Source organism: Zootoca vivipara, chromosome 5 (assembly GCF_963506605.1).
Source record: "Zootoca vivipara chromosome 5, rZooViv1.1, whole genome shotgun sequence".
In the NCBI taxonomy this organism is placed as follows: Eukaryota; Metazoa; Chordata; class Lepidosauria; order Squamata; family Lacertidae; genus Zootoca; species Zootoca vivipara.
The window spans coordinates 14,787,002-14,803,442 of NC_083280.1; the positions used below are offsets into that span (position 1 = coordinate 14,787,002).

At 44.9% G+C, this 16,441-nt stretch overlaps 1 protein-coding gene across 2 annotated transcripts in view; it reads right to left on the minus strand.

Annotated features, from left to right (window-relative positions):
* The window catches only part of FNDC3B (fibronectin type III domain containing 3B), a 258,472-nt gene that overhangs the window by 223,834 nt on the left and 18,197 nt on the right, over positions 1 to 16,441 (minus strand). The window lies entirely within an intron of this gene.

A 16,441-nucleotide genomic window follows, 5' to 3' on the forward strand; every position in this document is an offset into this window, starting at 1 on the left:
AGAATGGTTTTTTGGAAATCAGGAAGTTGGTTTTTGTTGTCGAACACAAGTGGAAGTGACAGGGTCACAAAGCTCATTTGTCATTTGGTGGCTCAAGGCAGGAGAGGGGGGCAGGATCTGAGGTCCTCTTTGTATCTCACGAGGAGAGGGGTTGACCAAAAAGACCTTAAATTAAGCAAGTCAGTCAGGGAAAGTGTAGAAGAGACGGAAAAGTCATTTTTATTATCCAGTCGGTCCCCATCATAAAATGAAAAGGTGGTACTGGGAGGCAGGGAGATTTCATGTGCCTCTGGTTTTAATAGCTGAAGGCATCTGCCAAGTTCTGTATGCCTAGTATTTAGGAAATCGTTTCCTTCCTCCGCCACCTTAAATATATTTCTCAAAAACACACACATGTTAAGAACAGAGGTGAGAAGCTGCCTTCCCACTAAGTCAGTCTATCGTCCAATCTAGCTCAGTATTGTTTACACTGACTGGCAGCAGCTCTCCAGGGTCTTGTCAGACACCTTTTCCTCTTCACCACAGATGCCAAAAATTAACCACAGAGCTACAGCAGTTCTAAAGCTTCACAAGAATACTTCCTCGAGTTTGAGCACAGAAAGGCAATCTGCTTTAGAGGGCAGTGTCACATCCCCAAAACGCTTTATTGGTCCGATTCAGTCACGGTCTGGCTATCTGGGACATGCCTGAGTCCTGGTATGTCCCCCCCCCTCCCCGCCCTCTCCCTGCAAAAAAAAACCCCTTCCTGGTCCATGCTAAACATAGTTTGTTGTCATATTTGAACTGCGTCATCTATGGCTACTACAAATGATAGCCTGCATCTGAAACAGAACTTAGCTGAAGGGCACCTTCTACAGATGTATCTAAGCCAATCCTTACGATCTCCTTCTGAAACTGTTCTTTGGGTGCCGCATGGAACAAGGCACATGTCCCTTTAGGGCGAAAGGATCTTCTCGGTGGTGGCACCCCAACTACAGAATGCTTTCCTGAGAACAGCTCACATAGCCTTATTTTGTTGTACTATTATGTCGTGAACCACCCTGAGATTTACAGGTGAAGGGCTGTAGATGGATGATGATGATGCTCTATTGTCAATTAGATGCTGGGTCTTCTCAACCTGATCCAGTCCTAACCTTTTCATCTTTGCTCCTTTTCATGCTGCAGTTATGCATTTTTGCTGCTGGCCTGTTTACATGTTTGTTTTCAGTTTGCTTCTAACCTTGTTGTAAGCCACCCAAATGCCCAAGGTACTGGTAAGTAAATAAAAGCCAAAATATGGCTTTCCCACCGCTGCCTGAGAAGCAAATTATGCAGTAGACTTTGGCAGCTTGATTCGAGAAGCCTGACGGGTCTCAATCACAGCAAACTCAATCGTATCAGCGCCTGCATTCACAGGGCACAATCGCATCGCAAAGCATTTTGGAAAGCAACAAAGCAAGACAGACAGGCCCTTGCCCCCAAGGGGTTTAACAGCAATATTTTGACAGCAGTGGAGACCACAAATGATGTGGAGGGAAGAAATGTGACAAGCGCTCATCATCATACTTGGCATTTATATATATAAAAAAATCACTCTGACAACTCTAAAAGCTTTTCATGAACCACACCCACACAATGCATTTAAAGCACTATTATAACCACTGTAAGGGACGTGGGTGGCGCTGTGGGTTAAACCACTGAGCCTAGGCCTTACCAATCAGAAGGTCGGCGGTTTGAATCCCCACGACGGTGTGAGCTCCCGTTGCTTGGTCCCTGCTCCTGCCCACCTAGCAGTTCGAAAGCACATCAAAGTGCAAGTAGATAAATAGGTACCACTCCAGGCCGGGAAGGTAAACGGCGTTTCCGTGCGCTGCTCTGGTTCGCCAGAAGCGGCTTAGTCATGCTGGTCACATGACCTGGAAGCTGTACGCCAGCTCCCTCGGCCAATAACGCGAGATGAGTGCCGCAACCCCAGAGTCGTCCGCGACTGGACCTAAAGGTCAGAGGTCCTTTACCACCACTGTAGCGCTCACGGTGAATCCCAGTAGATGCAGTTTGTTAAGGGTGCTGGGAACTGTAGCTTGGTGGGTCGTTACCCTTCAACAAACTACAATTCCCAAGACTCTAACGCAGGCATCCCCAAACTGTGGCCCTCCAGATGCTTTGGCCTACAACTCCCATGATCCCTAGTTAAGAGGACCAGTGGTCAGGGATAATGGGAATTGTAGTCCAAAACATCTGGAGGGCCGAAGTTTGGGGGTGCCTGCTCTAATGGTTGAGGTGGAATAATGGTGTTTTAAACGCATTGTGTGGATGTGACCGCAGCCAGTGTCAGCTATCACGGCAGGCAGGCCTAAACAAGGTGAGTTTTATCCTTACCATACTGCTGGTGGGTGGGTGGGGAAACAGAGGTAGAGAGAGCAAGTGGTTTAAATCATGTGACCAGCCCCATGCTGGCCAGGGATTGTGGGAATTGCAGCCCTAATCCAAAACAGCTGGAGGGCACCAGGTTGGCAAAGAGTTTATGCCAGAGCCAAGAACCTTACGGCCCATTTTCAGCTATCAAATCCTACATGCTGAGAAACACATTTCAGCTCTGAAAGTAGGTAATCATAAAAAAAAGCAAGTAAGCAAACAAACAGGAAGACTTGGGAGGTCCAGATTTTTTTAAAAGTCTTTCGATTCAAGTTCAACGGAAGCATAAGAAACTTGCCCACCTAGGATTTGGGGGCATCTCACAGCAAGATTGCCATGTGCCAGGTACAGATCACCTTTGTGCATGCAGCCACTCAAACGCAGGACAGGTATAGCGCGGCACAAGAAAGCCCAGTCTGTGCCAAACCTTGCATGCGCACCTCTCTATGGGCTGACATGCCCGGATGTCAACAGACTCTGAAAACCACAGCTGCTACAGGATGAGGCAGTCATGCGACTCAGGGCTCACTCTGTGTCAGCTAAGGAAGAGAGAGGAAGTGCTCTGCCTTCTTCCAGTGCAGACTCATTTCTGGATTAAGAAACACACTGCACTCCGCATGGGCTGCCACAAAGCCTGAGCGTTATTCACGCTTTTCCCGCTTACCGCCTTGGCATTAAAAACGCCGCTTTTGTTATTCCAGGAATGTTAAAAAGCCTATTAGCCAGACATTTTCACAACACAGATATGCAGGCATTGTGCAACCGCTGACTCCTAAGAAATATTCCACATCATGAGTTCGAAGGGTGATGTAAAGGAGGCTTTCAGTTGAAGGACCCCTCTAAATGATCGGTGCACTTTGGGCTACAGAAACCCCAAATTTTAGTTTGTTCTCTTGCCTTAATTCTGACACAGCCACGAGGGCTCAAACAGCTTTATATATAGAAGCTAGCATTTTACAAGTACTGTATGGGATGTGATCCTGGCCGACACTAGGAACGGTTGTCGTTATTAATGTATTTTTAGATGCATTTTTGCAGTGTGTCTTTCCGAAACTGACACCAACATATGGCTGGCAGACAATTTGCATAAGAATAGTTCACTGCACTGCCTTTACAGCATACAGCGTCCGGGCAGAAAATGATATTATTTATAGGCTTCGGCGCTCTCTTGCACATGCTGAACGTTTTCAAAGCTTTAAAATGATAAATTTTGTAAAAATGCAAACCGGCGGGGGGGAACAGTTAACACAGTATTGCGGCGGAGATGAATAGGCTGTCACACGAGTCCTTGATGCTTCCGCTCGGAAGCAGCCGTTTCAGTGGGACTTGCAGGTTTATATATTTATTTTTAATTTGCAAAGATCACAGTAGAGGGGCTGTCGGCCAAACTACCTTTACACAAAAGCATCTTGATTTGAAATAAATGGGACGTCTCCTCAGGGTTCCAAAAATAGGTCTATATTTATTAGTAAGAAAAATGTAGGTGTACTTTTTCTCCCTCTGACAAGAAGGGTCCACTCCACCACTTTTGTATTAAGGCTAATCTACTTTATAATGTATAGCCCATTACAGCTGTCTATCAGCTCCATCTGGTACGCAGGCTGAGACCCTACCTCAGGGGTCCCCGAAGCAGTTCGAAGGCACCTCAAAGTGCAAGTAGATAAATAGGTACTGCTACAGCGGGAAGGTAAACGGTGTTTCCGTGAGCTGCTCTGGTTCGCCAGAAGCAGCTTTGTCATGCTGGCCACATGAAATGGAAGCTCCCTTGGCCAATAACGCGAGATGAGCAACGCAACCCCAGAGCCATCCACGACTGGACCTAATGGTAAGGGATCCCTTTACCTTTACCTGTCCGCAAGCAGAAGGTGAATATTAAGCACGGGGAGCAAAATTGCATAATAAATGCAGGCAAGGGATTCCTAGAAAGCTGGCATCTCCGCCACTCAGCAACAGCCAGCAGTGGAACATCAGAAAAGTTAGTACGGGCAGGAATTAAAGACAACTGCTCACTGTTCGGGCCAATTAGTTCAACACAATTGGTTAACATAATATGTTTTTTGTCTTTCACAGAGATTTCCTCTGTTACACAAAGTGTCATTCTTTATTACAAGCCAGTGGAATAATTGCGTAACATTGTGCCAAATTAACATTTTGGCATGCTTTTTTAGTCAGAAAGAATTTTTATCATAAGGGTACTCAGATATCATTTTAGGCATTTGAAATTTGAGTGATTTTTTTGGGGGGGGGGAACTGCATTATATGAAGAACAACCAACATCTGAGGTTAGTGTCAACCTATGACCGGTGAGAAAAATTCATGTTATCAATACATCAGTCAGACAACAGTCGTGTATTTAAAGCATCGTTAGAAAGACATCAAAGAAATGTGCTAGGGCTGCAATCCTTTAAAGACTTACTTGGGAGTAAGCTGTGTGCTGAATTCTTTCTGAGTAGAAGTGGACAGAATTGCACTGTTAACACTCATTACAAAAACATCCACCCACAGTCTGCACAGACACTAGTTATCTGACCTGAAACAAGCTGCACTTTAAACAGCGGATGGTTTTAAAAATGATTTATTCTGATACCAATGTTAGGGCTGTGCTGGATCTTCAAATGGTTTCTTTTTTGACCATTTGAAGGCAACGGGATGCAGAGCAAAGGAGATGGAATGTGAAACGAAATTATCTTTCAAATAAAGCAAATTGGTGGCATCAGGCAATACTGATATTCGTAGTTGATAAAATCATACACAAGCCCCCACTTTGCAGGAACAGAGCAAGGGCAAGAATTAGAAGGGAGGGCAAGTGACGGCTGGGCTCTAGGTTAGGCTTACAGAAAAAATATTATTTTTTTCTTTTTTGGAAACAAAGTGTTGAGCATGCATCCGTTGGGTTCCCATACTCCATCATTCAACTAGCAGAAGCAAAGTTTGCCAATGAGGAATCAATCCTGAAATAATTATGCAAGGTGCATTTAATTGCTGCAAAATATGCTGATCCCACTGAAAGGAAACCCACAAGACTTGAAAGTCCGTCTTGTCGATCTCACTGGACAGCTAAGGAATTTCAGCTCTGTAGGGAAGAAGACAACAGTTGATCTTCTGGAATTTCTCTTTAATTAGTTCAACACACTTCAAGGAAGTAAAGTTTTTAGCTCTTCTTCTTCCTCTTCTTCCTCTTCTTCTTCTTCTTCTTCTTCTTCTTCTTCTTCTTCTTCTTCTTCTTCTTCTTTCTTCTTCACATGGAAGGAAAGAGTTTGTCTGAAGCACATCTCTGCAAAGTTTCATACTTGAAGGCAAGTCAACTAAATCCAGCCTGGTAGTTAAGACCGCTGAAATGGTTTCCCAAATAAACTTTTCCAAGAGTGCATTTTAGGGGGGGGGAATGAATATCAAAAGAAACTACAGTGGTGCCTCGCTAGACGAATGCCCTGCAAGACGAATTTTTCGCTTAACGAAGAGATTTTCCGAGCGGAGGTTGCCTCGCAAGACGAATTCGTTTTGTGAAAAATTCGTCTAGCGAATCGCGGTTTCCCATAGAAATACATTGAAATTCAATTAATGTGTTCCTATGGGCAAAAAAAAAATCAATGCATTCCTATGGGATTCACTAGACGAATTTTTCGCAAAACACCTTTGCTTTAAATACACACACACACACACACACACACACACACACACACACACACACCACTATGTTTGTTTTTCTCTCCTGTTGTAGAAGCATCCCAAAGAAATAGCTTCCATATCTTACCAGTCCCACTGCCTGGCTATCTACATGGCACAGACGCCAGCTCCCTGTGGTCTAATCTCACCACATTTGTCACCGTGTGCCACATAAGCAGAGTTTGCTGCATCAAGCCAGTGGCCCGTCTATTCCAGCATCCTGTTCTCACAGTGGCCAACCAGATGCCATTTGGAAATCCTTCAAGCAGTACCTGAATGCAAGAGTACTTCCCCACCACCACCACCACCACTACTACCTTGTGTGATTCCCAGCAAATTATATTCATAGCCATACTGTCTCCAACCGTGGAGGAGGAATAGGGGCATTGTGCAAATTTCAGAGAGTCTCCTTGTGTTGTGGTTTCTTTTCCACACATGCCTTTTCTTCGCATCCATCATCGATTCTGTGCTGCTGCTGCTGTTAACAATCAGCGTAGAAGGCTCCAATTACTTAATCCTGGAGCCTGTCTCCTATGGCATCGTTCTAGGCGCTGCATTTTGGGTTTGCATCTCATAGACATCTGGCTGGCTGCCGTGAGAACAGGATGCTGAACTAAAACTAAATGAGCAGCTCTTTTTATGTTCTTAAAAATGTTTGCTGTTGGGTTCCCCCTCCCCCAATGCCTCATATTATCTATACTCTTAATTGTTTAAAGCCACACAAGTTGGTGGCTGTCACAGCTTCCTGTGGCAGTGAGTTCCACAGTTTAACCACGTGCCTCGTGAAGAACTACTTTCTTTTCCGTCCCCTAAATCCTCCAATAAGGTAAAGGTAAAGGGACCCCTGACCATTAGGTCCAGTCGTGACCGACTCTGGGGTTGCGCGCTCATCTCGCATTATTGGCCGAGGGAGCCGGCGTATAGCTTCCAGGTCATGTGGCCAGCATGACAAAGCCGCTTCTGGCGAACCAGAGCAGCACAATGGAAACGCCGTTTACCTTCCCGCTGTAGCGGTTCCTATTTATCTACTTGCATTTTGACGTGCTTTCGAACTGCTAGGTTGGCAGGAGCTGGGACCAAGCAACGGGAGCTCACCCCGTCACAGGGATTCGTACCGCCGATCTTCTGATCGGCAAGCCCTAGGCTCAGTGGTTTAACCACAGCACCACCTGGGTCTCCAATATTCCTCCAATATTCAAGTGCTAATGTCCACGAGTTCTAACGTTACGAGGCGGGACTGAGGGGGGCATTAGCATTCATCCACTTTTCCCATGCCTTGCATTGTTTTATAAACTTTGGTCGTGTTGCCTCTTACTAGCCTTTTCTCTAAACTAAAAAGTCCCAACACAAGGCAAATCATCAGATGGGTTACACAGTCCCTGTTAGTGCCTTCCAGAGAGACAGCTGTGCTAGCCTGCTTCATGCAAAAACAGAGTCTTGTGCCACCTTAATAGACTAATCAACTTTATTGCAGCACAAGCTTTAGGGGGACTCTGATCCATGAAAGCTTGTGCCACGATAAATGTGCTAATTTTTAAGGTGTTACAAGACTGTTGTTATTGCTACATAAAGTGTCCACAAAGCAGACCTGTGGGAAATTAAATTCATGAGTCTGTCTCCTGGTTAACACAGCATTTTATTTTTTTAAAAAAACCGAACACTCGGCTCACTGCCACCATTGATAACAGTTTCTTTCAGGACCGCGTTCCCCCTACCACATTAGGAGGGGGTAAAAGAAATATATGTTTTTCCCTCGGGTTAAAAACTTTGCCGAATACTGTTAAAGCCCTCAAATGCGCAAGTTTACTACTTTGGCGTATATTCTCCAGTTGTTATATTAATTGCTGACTCTAGTCCTGGGGCCTTCACACCTTAAACGGTTAGCGAAATTTCTGCACAAGTTGTTTGTCCTTGTCAATACTGAAACACTCAGAAGCTCTTCCAAAGAACCTGCAGCGGGGTGGCAATGAAGAACAGTAAAGATGATAAAAGGGAAGGACAAGTAAGAGTCAAGATTATCTGCTTTGGCCAAGTCAACTTGTTGGTGTCTACTGGGGAACCAAATATGCTGAAGCAGCTTGCCCCAATATTGTTCAAACCACCAGTAATATTTGTAGTGCTGTAAATAGAGACAGCTGGTCCTTAAACTGGAAGAATAGTGTATGCAAATTGGATGTAAACAGTGAGGGGGGAGAGGAATGATGGATAGCCTGGGAGAGCGAAGGGAGAAAAGAGACTCTTCAAGCACTAGGCAGAATGCTTGAGCAACAGCTTATGCATAAAACCCTCCCAGACTACTTTGTGATTCCCATTGTAAATACAGAAACAGAAGCAGCCTAGAAGCTCAGTCTAAATACACATTCAAGCTCCAAGAAGCACTGTAAGAATGAACTAGGCCACATTATTTGAGAGGATATGGTTTGTGGTGCAAAATCTTGCTTTTAGCTCAGAAGCAAACAGCAGTAAGCGTCCCTCTTGCAAAAAGCAATAAATTTCCTCAAAACAAGAGCCAGTCAAAAATTCCAGACAGCAGCAGAGTCTTCCTTTTAACAGATGTGAGGAAGGACAACTCCTTCTGCAACACCGAAGCCGCTTTTGCAAATGGGCATCTCCCATAACTGAGACTTTTTGGTGCCCCACTGGTATCTGCTTAAAAGGAAATGCAAGGAAGCTCAAGAGGTAAGATTCTTGGCCGTGACACCCACCCCTGAGGTTGGCCTGCAGCCAAAACTGGACGCCTGGAAGTTTCACTAGGCAGTTGGCAAACGGAGAGCAAGGAGCAATGAATCAGCACACAAAAAAGGCACATACATACATCCCCTCCGCCCTTTTTGCTCCCCTGCCCCATGTGAAAAGATGGCGGGTGGGACATTTCTGCTCTTTGGTGCCGAATTTCCCTATTCCCCAAGAGGATGGGGAAGAGGAGAAAGCCAATGGCTACAGGAGCAGAGAGTAAGTCGCTTCGAGTTCCTCCTCCAGCCCAAGAAGCTGGAGCAGCAACACAGAGGGGCGTTGAGAGAAGATAGCCAAAAGCCAGGCTGTAAACAGAGAGCGTGAGAATATGGGAAAACAGATCACAGGGCATTGCTCTAATCAAAACAGACTGAGGAGGAATCTACTAACACCAGCTTAGCTGACTAAAGATGCTCTCTCATGCCAGTTGAGTCCCAGAGCTTTTCAGCTATGAAATCAGCTGGCTTACTGCTTTGTGCTCCTCTCATGTGGCTCTTTCCTAGCCTAGCAAGTCCAAATTGCACCCATATCTGCAATCCTGGACAAAAAGGCTGTCTAAAAATGGACACCAGAAGATATTCAAGAGCTCCCAATTAATCAGGATGCCTTTATAGCACATCCAGCTTGGTTCAGTCTGTTTAATGGTACCACCTAGGTTGCCTATTTCCGAGGCTGAAGAAATTAAGACATTATTATATAGAGTTTGGCTGTCCGCTAAATAGGCATCATATAGCAGCCTCTGGGACCCACTGAGCCTAGGGCTTGCTGATCAGAAGGTCGGCAGTTCGAATCCCTGTGACGGGGTGAGCTCCCGTTGCTTGGTCCCAGCTCCTGCCAACCTAGCAGTTCAAAAGCACGTCAAAATGCAAGTAGATAAATAGGAGCCGCTACAGCGGGAAGGTAAACGGCGTTTCCATGTGCTGCTCTGGTTTGCCAGAAGCGGCTTTGTCATGCTGGCCACATGACCTGGAAGCTATATGCCGGCTCCCTTGGCCAATAATGCGAGATGAGTGCGCAACCCCAGAGTCGGTCACGACTGGACCTAATGGTCAGGGGTCCCTTAGCAGCCTCTGAAAGAGTCAAAAGTTCCTGGGCGAACTTATCCCACAACTGGAGTAAGCTGCTTTCACAATGGCAAAAGTTCCTATGCCAGTGCTCTGGTGCAGGGATGAGAGCCATCCCAGGGCGGGCTCGAATCAGCAACCTTCTGGTTAACAGCCATACGCACTGATTGCAGCACAAGTGGGCATCTGTTTATGTGGTTCCTGGAAGGAGCTGGCTGGACACTGCTGGCAACCGGATACTGGATTAGATGCCTGTCCTGCTACAGCTCAGCTCTTAAATTATAACCCGGGGACACACACACAAATACCCAGGCTGGCTGTTATGCATACAAGTCTTTAGTCCTATTTATCAGCCACTTTGTGGAGCGTCAACACATTATTGACTTGTGTGTATTACATAATTCTATTAATATTTGCCCAGAGTATAAGAGCAGGCTCAGATCACGTTGCAGTCCAAAAAGGGGAAATAAATCAAAGGATGGAAGAATAACCTGAAAACATGGTTTGACGCAACTGAAAATAGAAAAAGAATCAAGCTGAACGAATTAGAAGTGTTGTGAAATACAGTTTTCGGGGAGCGGGGCGGAGGTGGATAAACGAAATGTTGCTCTTTTAACAGCGTGGTTCCCTTCTTCGTGACTCGGTGCCGGACAGACCCACGCCTTCCCTACTGCGCTGCTAGAATTTCATGTGACCTGTTCCTTCCGCACCTCGCCAATTCCATTCAAAGGGAAACAGTGGGGCGCTCGGCACAGCAGGAGGAGAACCAGAGGCTGCATTCGTTACCGCAATTAGCGAGGAGGCGAGAAGCAAGTTTTCTGCAGCGATGACACCCTAGCAGAGCTCTACGTTCTCCTCAAAACTCCTGCTTGGCTGTTTCTCTCATGGAGCTCAAACAAGTCAACTATGGCCCCCTCCAAGCCACGTTCTGCAACTGGCTATGGCTGACCACCTTTTTATACCAGATATTCAGGGCTCTTCCAACAGTCAGGAGAAAGGAACCCAATTCAAAATGGCAGAGTTGGGAGTATCAAGTGTGTGTGTGTGTGTGTGTGTGTGTGTGTGTGTGTGTGTGTTAGGGGTGCCCTTGCTCATCTCATACCTCAAGCCACTGTGTGTTTGTGTGTGTCTCTCCCTCAAGGACCAACTTGGAGCAAGGGGAGAGGAACGCAATTCCATTCCTCGCAATTCCCGAGGAAATGAACTCCATTAGAATCTCGTTCCCACCAGGCATGATGGGATATGTAGTCCTGCGTGCTCTTCGTAATGGGACTGTGATGCTCGGCTGGGGAGCATCATGTCTTTGCTGCATCCCATTTCACAGTTAAGTTTGGAGGACCTTGGGGGGGCGGGGTAACAGCGGTGGTGAATGTATGGTAGTAGTGGGCAATTCTAAGATCCCACAAGTGTTTTTTGCATTCAATAAATTGAATAGTGTAGCAGTTTGTAAGAAACGCAGATCAAACTATGTGCAGGCAAAAACTCCCTTATTAGATATGGAGTTAAGCAGCATAGCAGAACTTTTTTCCACCCTGCAAGGAACCTCTAATTTCAGTCTTCTTAGCTTCCTATTCTCTTTTCCTCAATTTATAAAAGCTGAAGGAATGCTCACGAAGGGTTACTTCTTCCCCCTCCTTTCTGAAGGGCAATGACCTTTCTCTTTAAAATCACATGGTGAAAAAACAACAACAGAAGCTCACAAATAAGCTTAAGGAAGGAAGGACGGATGAATGAAGGAACAGAACAGTCAGCTCAGATAGGCACTGTACAAACAATAGATTTTGGTCAGCGTCAGAAAAATTGTGCAATAGCACGGTAACTGGAGGAAAACGAAACTCTTACGCAGGAACTTTTACCAGAGCTTGAAGTTGCTTCCAGATGACTTGCTTATTGACCAGTCATCCCAATTTGTTTGCACAAACTTTGTGAGAAGTTTATATTGTGTTGCCTATTTGCTGAGCATACATTCAGTACAATTTGTTGACAGCATTACAAAGCCGTCTCAAGCAATTGTTATCCCATGCTTTCTGGTACAATTTCTCATTACTTTCCTTACTTCAAAAATTCTTGTGTTTTCCTCTTTTTTTATAAAAAAAAAAGCAGATTTGCTGCACAACCTGAGTTTGCCGAGATGTGACTGAACCCTATCTGCAAAATAGGATGAGCCCCTTCGGCCACAGGCAGAAAATAAGCCTACACCTTATGTAACCTCACAGCGACTGTGCGTAATTAAGAAAGATTGTCATTTACGAAGCCTATCAGAGGTGATGAGGGAATAATTCATTCCTCTAGAACAGTGTTTCCCAACCTTGTGCCTCCAGCTGTTTTTGGACTAAAATTCCCATCATTCCTGACCACTGGTCTTGCTAGCTAGGGATGATGGGAGTTGTAGTCCCAAAACATCTGGAGGCACAAGGTTGGGAAACACTGCCCTAGAACACCTAGAACAGGCATAGGCAACCTTGGCTCTCCAGATGTTTTGGAACTACAACTCCCATGATCCCTAGCTAACAGGGCCAGTGGTCAGGGATCATGGGAGTTGTAGTTCCAAAACATCTGGAGAGCCAAGGTTGCCTATGCCTGACCTAGAATCTATAGTTATTAAGGACACCTAAAGCTCGAAGAAATTCCAGCATTATCTTGAAGATACCCAAGAGCAGGCCTTGCAAATCTTGACACCTCTCCTCTGCACACACAAACTCAAGTTTCTCTCTCTGCTCTCCCACCCAGGGTTGCCTATGATGACATTGTCAGGGGCCAATTAATGGACACTTTCCTGCATGCTGTAAAAAGCCTCACCTGCTAAGCACAGCAGCAGTAGCTACCTGTGGCCATCCAGATGCTGTTTGTGACCACCACCAGCCCTCAGCCAGCATGGCCAATGGTCAGGGGGGGTGGGAGTTTCAGTCCAACATTTGGAGGGCCAAAGTTAGCCGCCCCTGTTCTTATAGACCAAGCAAAGTCACAGGAACAGGCAAATCTGCTTTCCTGGTTAGTTGGCACCCAAATGCATCCAGAACCAGAACCCCTGTTACGTAACTGTTGTCAATAACCCAAATTTCAGAGCTTTGAATGCCAAATAGCATTATACAGACTGTTTTCCAAAGAAGCCCATAAGTTACCTAAGCTGAAAGCCAATTCACAGTTTAGAAGCAGCTGCGATGGTGCAAGTGATTTTCAACAACTTCTCTCTCATTTGCGCCTCTTAAGGTTATTATTCCGAACCACATTAACTGCTGCTTAAACTATCAGACTCATCCCCTTTGGTTGTTACCCAAAGCTCCTTTTTTCCCCCAGCAGGGTTGCATAACTTATACAAACAGATCCATTTCCTGTCTGCTGCGCCAAGCAATTTAGCAGACCTTGATGATCCTGCTGAGATCACTTTGGGAGGGGAAAACATGAAACCAGAGAGAGAGAGAAAAGAAACTTGGCTGTCAGGATGCCCTGCACTTCAAAGTGCATTTTAAACAAAAAAATAGGAAATCAGGTTTACCAGACCTTTCTTTCTTTTCCTCCTTCCAAGGCTACATTTCCAGAAAAGTGCACTGCCTTATCAAGAAGGCCTAGGCCATTTGCTGTGTCTCTTAGCTCACGGAATCTGTTTGAAGTGAGTCACAAGAAGCATTCTCAGGTTTACTTAACAAGCACAAACAAGGTATTGGAGAAGAAGTCATGAACTGCTGGTTATCACAGTTAGTATTAATAAACAGGTCAAGTCAGCAAAAAGCGAAGCCTACTGAAAGAGTTTGTGGCCTAGCACATAGATACCAACTTTATGCTCAACTATATCCAAGCAAGACAGTAAGACAGTTACCAGTATGCCAACAGCTTTGGTATCTATTCTCTTCTATTCCCCGAGTTTTTGAATAGAGCCCATTTATTGTAGCCCATTTTACAGCTCTGAGGCACAATTTTGCGTGCACAATTTATCGCTGTCATACAGGACGATAAATTTGTGTGCGTGGTTTTGACTGCAATCACTCACAGAATTAACAGGCACGGAAATGTTGCAAAACTCCATTTTTTAAAAAAGAAAAAAACATTAACGCCAGGGCTGTCTCTAGGCTCTCCGGAGGCGCGCGGGCCTGGGGCCGCCTCCGCCGCGCGCCGGGGCGTCGCAACAGGGGTCGGGCAGTGCCCCCTAGCCCAGGGCCAGCCCTACGGCCAGGCTGGGTTGCACAGGGCTCTGGTCCTCCAGGCGGCAGCCGCGCTGCGCCCGCATGCCAGGCTGACAAACGGGGCGGGGGCGCCGGAGGGATACGTCGCAGCACAGCGCCAGGTATGCTTAAGACGGCCCTGATTAACGCAAAGCTATTTGTTGTTCATTGAAGGTGAACCATTTGTTTTACCTGCAGGACACCGGCTACCCAAATCAGAGCAGAGTTGGCCCTTCCCTCGCGAGCAGCCAGAATTGATCTAGCCCAGGGGTCAGCAACCTTTTTCAGCTGTGGGCCGGTTCACTGTCCCTCAGACCATGTGGTGGGCCGGACTATAATTATTTTGGGGGGGGGGGTGAATGAACAAATTCCTATGCCCCACAAATAACCCAGAGATGCATTTTAAATAAAAGGGCACATTCTACTCATGTAAAAACATGCTGATTCCCGGACCGTCCACGGGCCAGATTAAAAAGGTGATTGGGCCGCATCCGGCCCACGGGCCTTAGGTTGCCTACCCCTGATCTAGCCTATCTCAGATACGAGTGCAGGTTAAATGCTTCCAAGGATCCTACTCTTACTAAGCTGTGTTGGTTAGAGCAACTAAGGACAGGGGGCTGGGCACAAAAGTGCCAAGATAAGCTTCATGGTGGATTTGATTTAGATCAAATTGATTTAAATCACAATTTAAATTACTAGTCAGTAAGACTTGATTTATTTATTTATTTTTACAGAAAGACGCATTCTTGCTGGCATAATCTTAATATTTACAACCAGGTGAAGGTTTCATTTTTGGAATAGTAAATTTTCAGTAGTTTTTACAGTTATATCAAAAATTACTGATTTGGTTATACTGTTAGAAATACATAGACAGATAATTATGGAACGATTGTGAGGTTTAATAAGCTGACTGTTTATATTTGAACAACTTTTCTGCTGTACTTTATTGGAAGGAGAAAAATAATCATTTCCTTAATAACAATTTAAACAATTTATTTAACTAAAACATAGTATAGCATATGTATCCATGTTTGTTAACTGATGCGGTTGAACCTTTTTTTAAAAAAAAATAGACTAAGTTTTAGCACACATGAAAAACTTAAAACGAATCCTTATTTCCTGATGAATACCCTTTGGACTATAATGTAACTTAAATAGAAAACTTTCTTTAGAAAGATTTTTCCTCCAAAAGCATTTTATTTTAGAAATCCGATTTAAATTTTAAAAATCCGATTTTATTTATTTTTTTAAACCACTGGTTTTTATCCACCCTGGTTAAGATTAGGGCTTATAATCTCCAAATGGAGAACGACTTAGCCCTTAGCCCATGTGACCTTAGAAATTGGATTTTTGATCAGGATGCCAACCAAGACAAGAGCATCCATCATTGATGCCTGCTACTCTACTTGCTACCCCCAAATGAAGACCCATCGCTCAAGACTCCTTTACCTTGAGACTCTGACCTTCCCAACTATGAGGGGCCTTTGTAGAACTAAGATTTCAACAGGTGTTCTTGGCATATGGAGAGGGGAGACACTGGGGAATTGCCCATACGGATCGCAAATGTATACATGGATGCAATCAGGTAAGAGGACCTCACACACTACCTGCTGATATCCCCCCTGTATGCAACGCCCAGAGGAAAATTTATATTGCCAACTCTTAATTGGCTTCCAGGTCAATTTGCACAGGAAGTGACAGTGAAACTCCTAGCAGAAGCAGATGAACATCTGTATATTACACACCAGGTAGCCAAATTCACAGTGGCAGCCAAAAAGCTCCGTTCCAGCTATGTGAATGCACTCCAATCTCAAGTCTTAAATTTGTAGATTTCTTTTTGTGTTGTCAACTGCTACAGGTTACGTGTTATGATTTTAGGTGAAAGTTTTCTTTTATTCTCCGTCATCCATTGTAAAGGCCTTTTGGCTATAAACAATAATTGATTGATGGATTCCAGCTGCTGAACAGAGTAGACAGCCTGAGAAAAAGGCCCCCCTGGACCTGGCAGTCACCTGCCCTCTGCTGTTCTGGGTGGTTCTTCCGGATATACTGTACTGTTTTAAGTTGAAGTTTTATATTTGCGGGGTTGGAAACTGAACTCATCCCTTTTGTTGTTTTGTCCTTTTTATGATAAGCCCGCAAAGAACTTATCAGCGGCTGCCCCATTCCAGAGTTCCTTATACAGAAAAACTGGCGCGGAGATGAATTTTTGGTGGCAAGGGAAAACAGATGTATCCGCTAGGAATTTCTCTGCTTTCGAAGCAGCAACACATATGCATTTTTAAGTATCTCCTATAGCATATGGCAAATTGTTTAGCGATAAATGATTATTCATAGGAAACATTTTTATGTTTAATAATGTAAAGCTACTGAGATTCTGCTTCTATCACAAGCTTGCCATTTTAAGTTGGCTTGGTTCAGGAA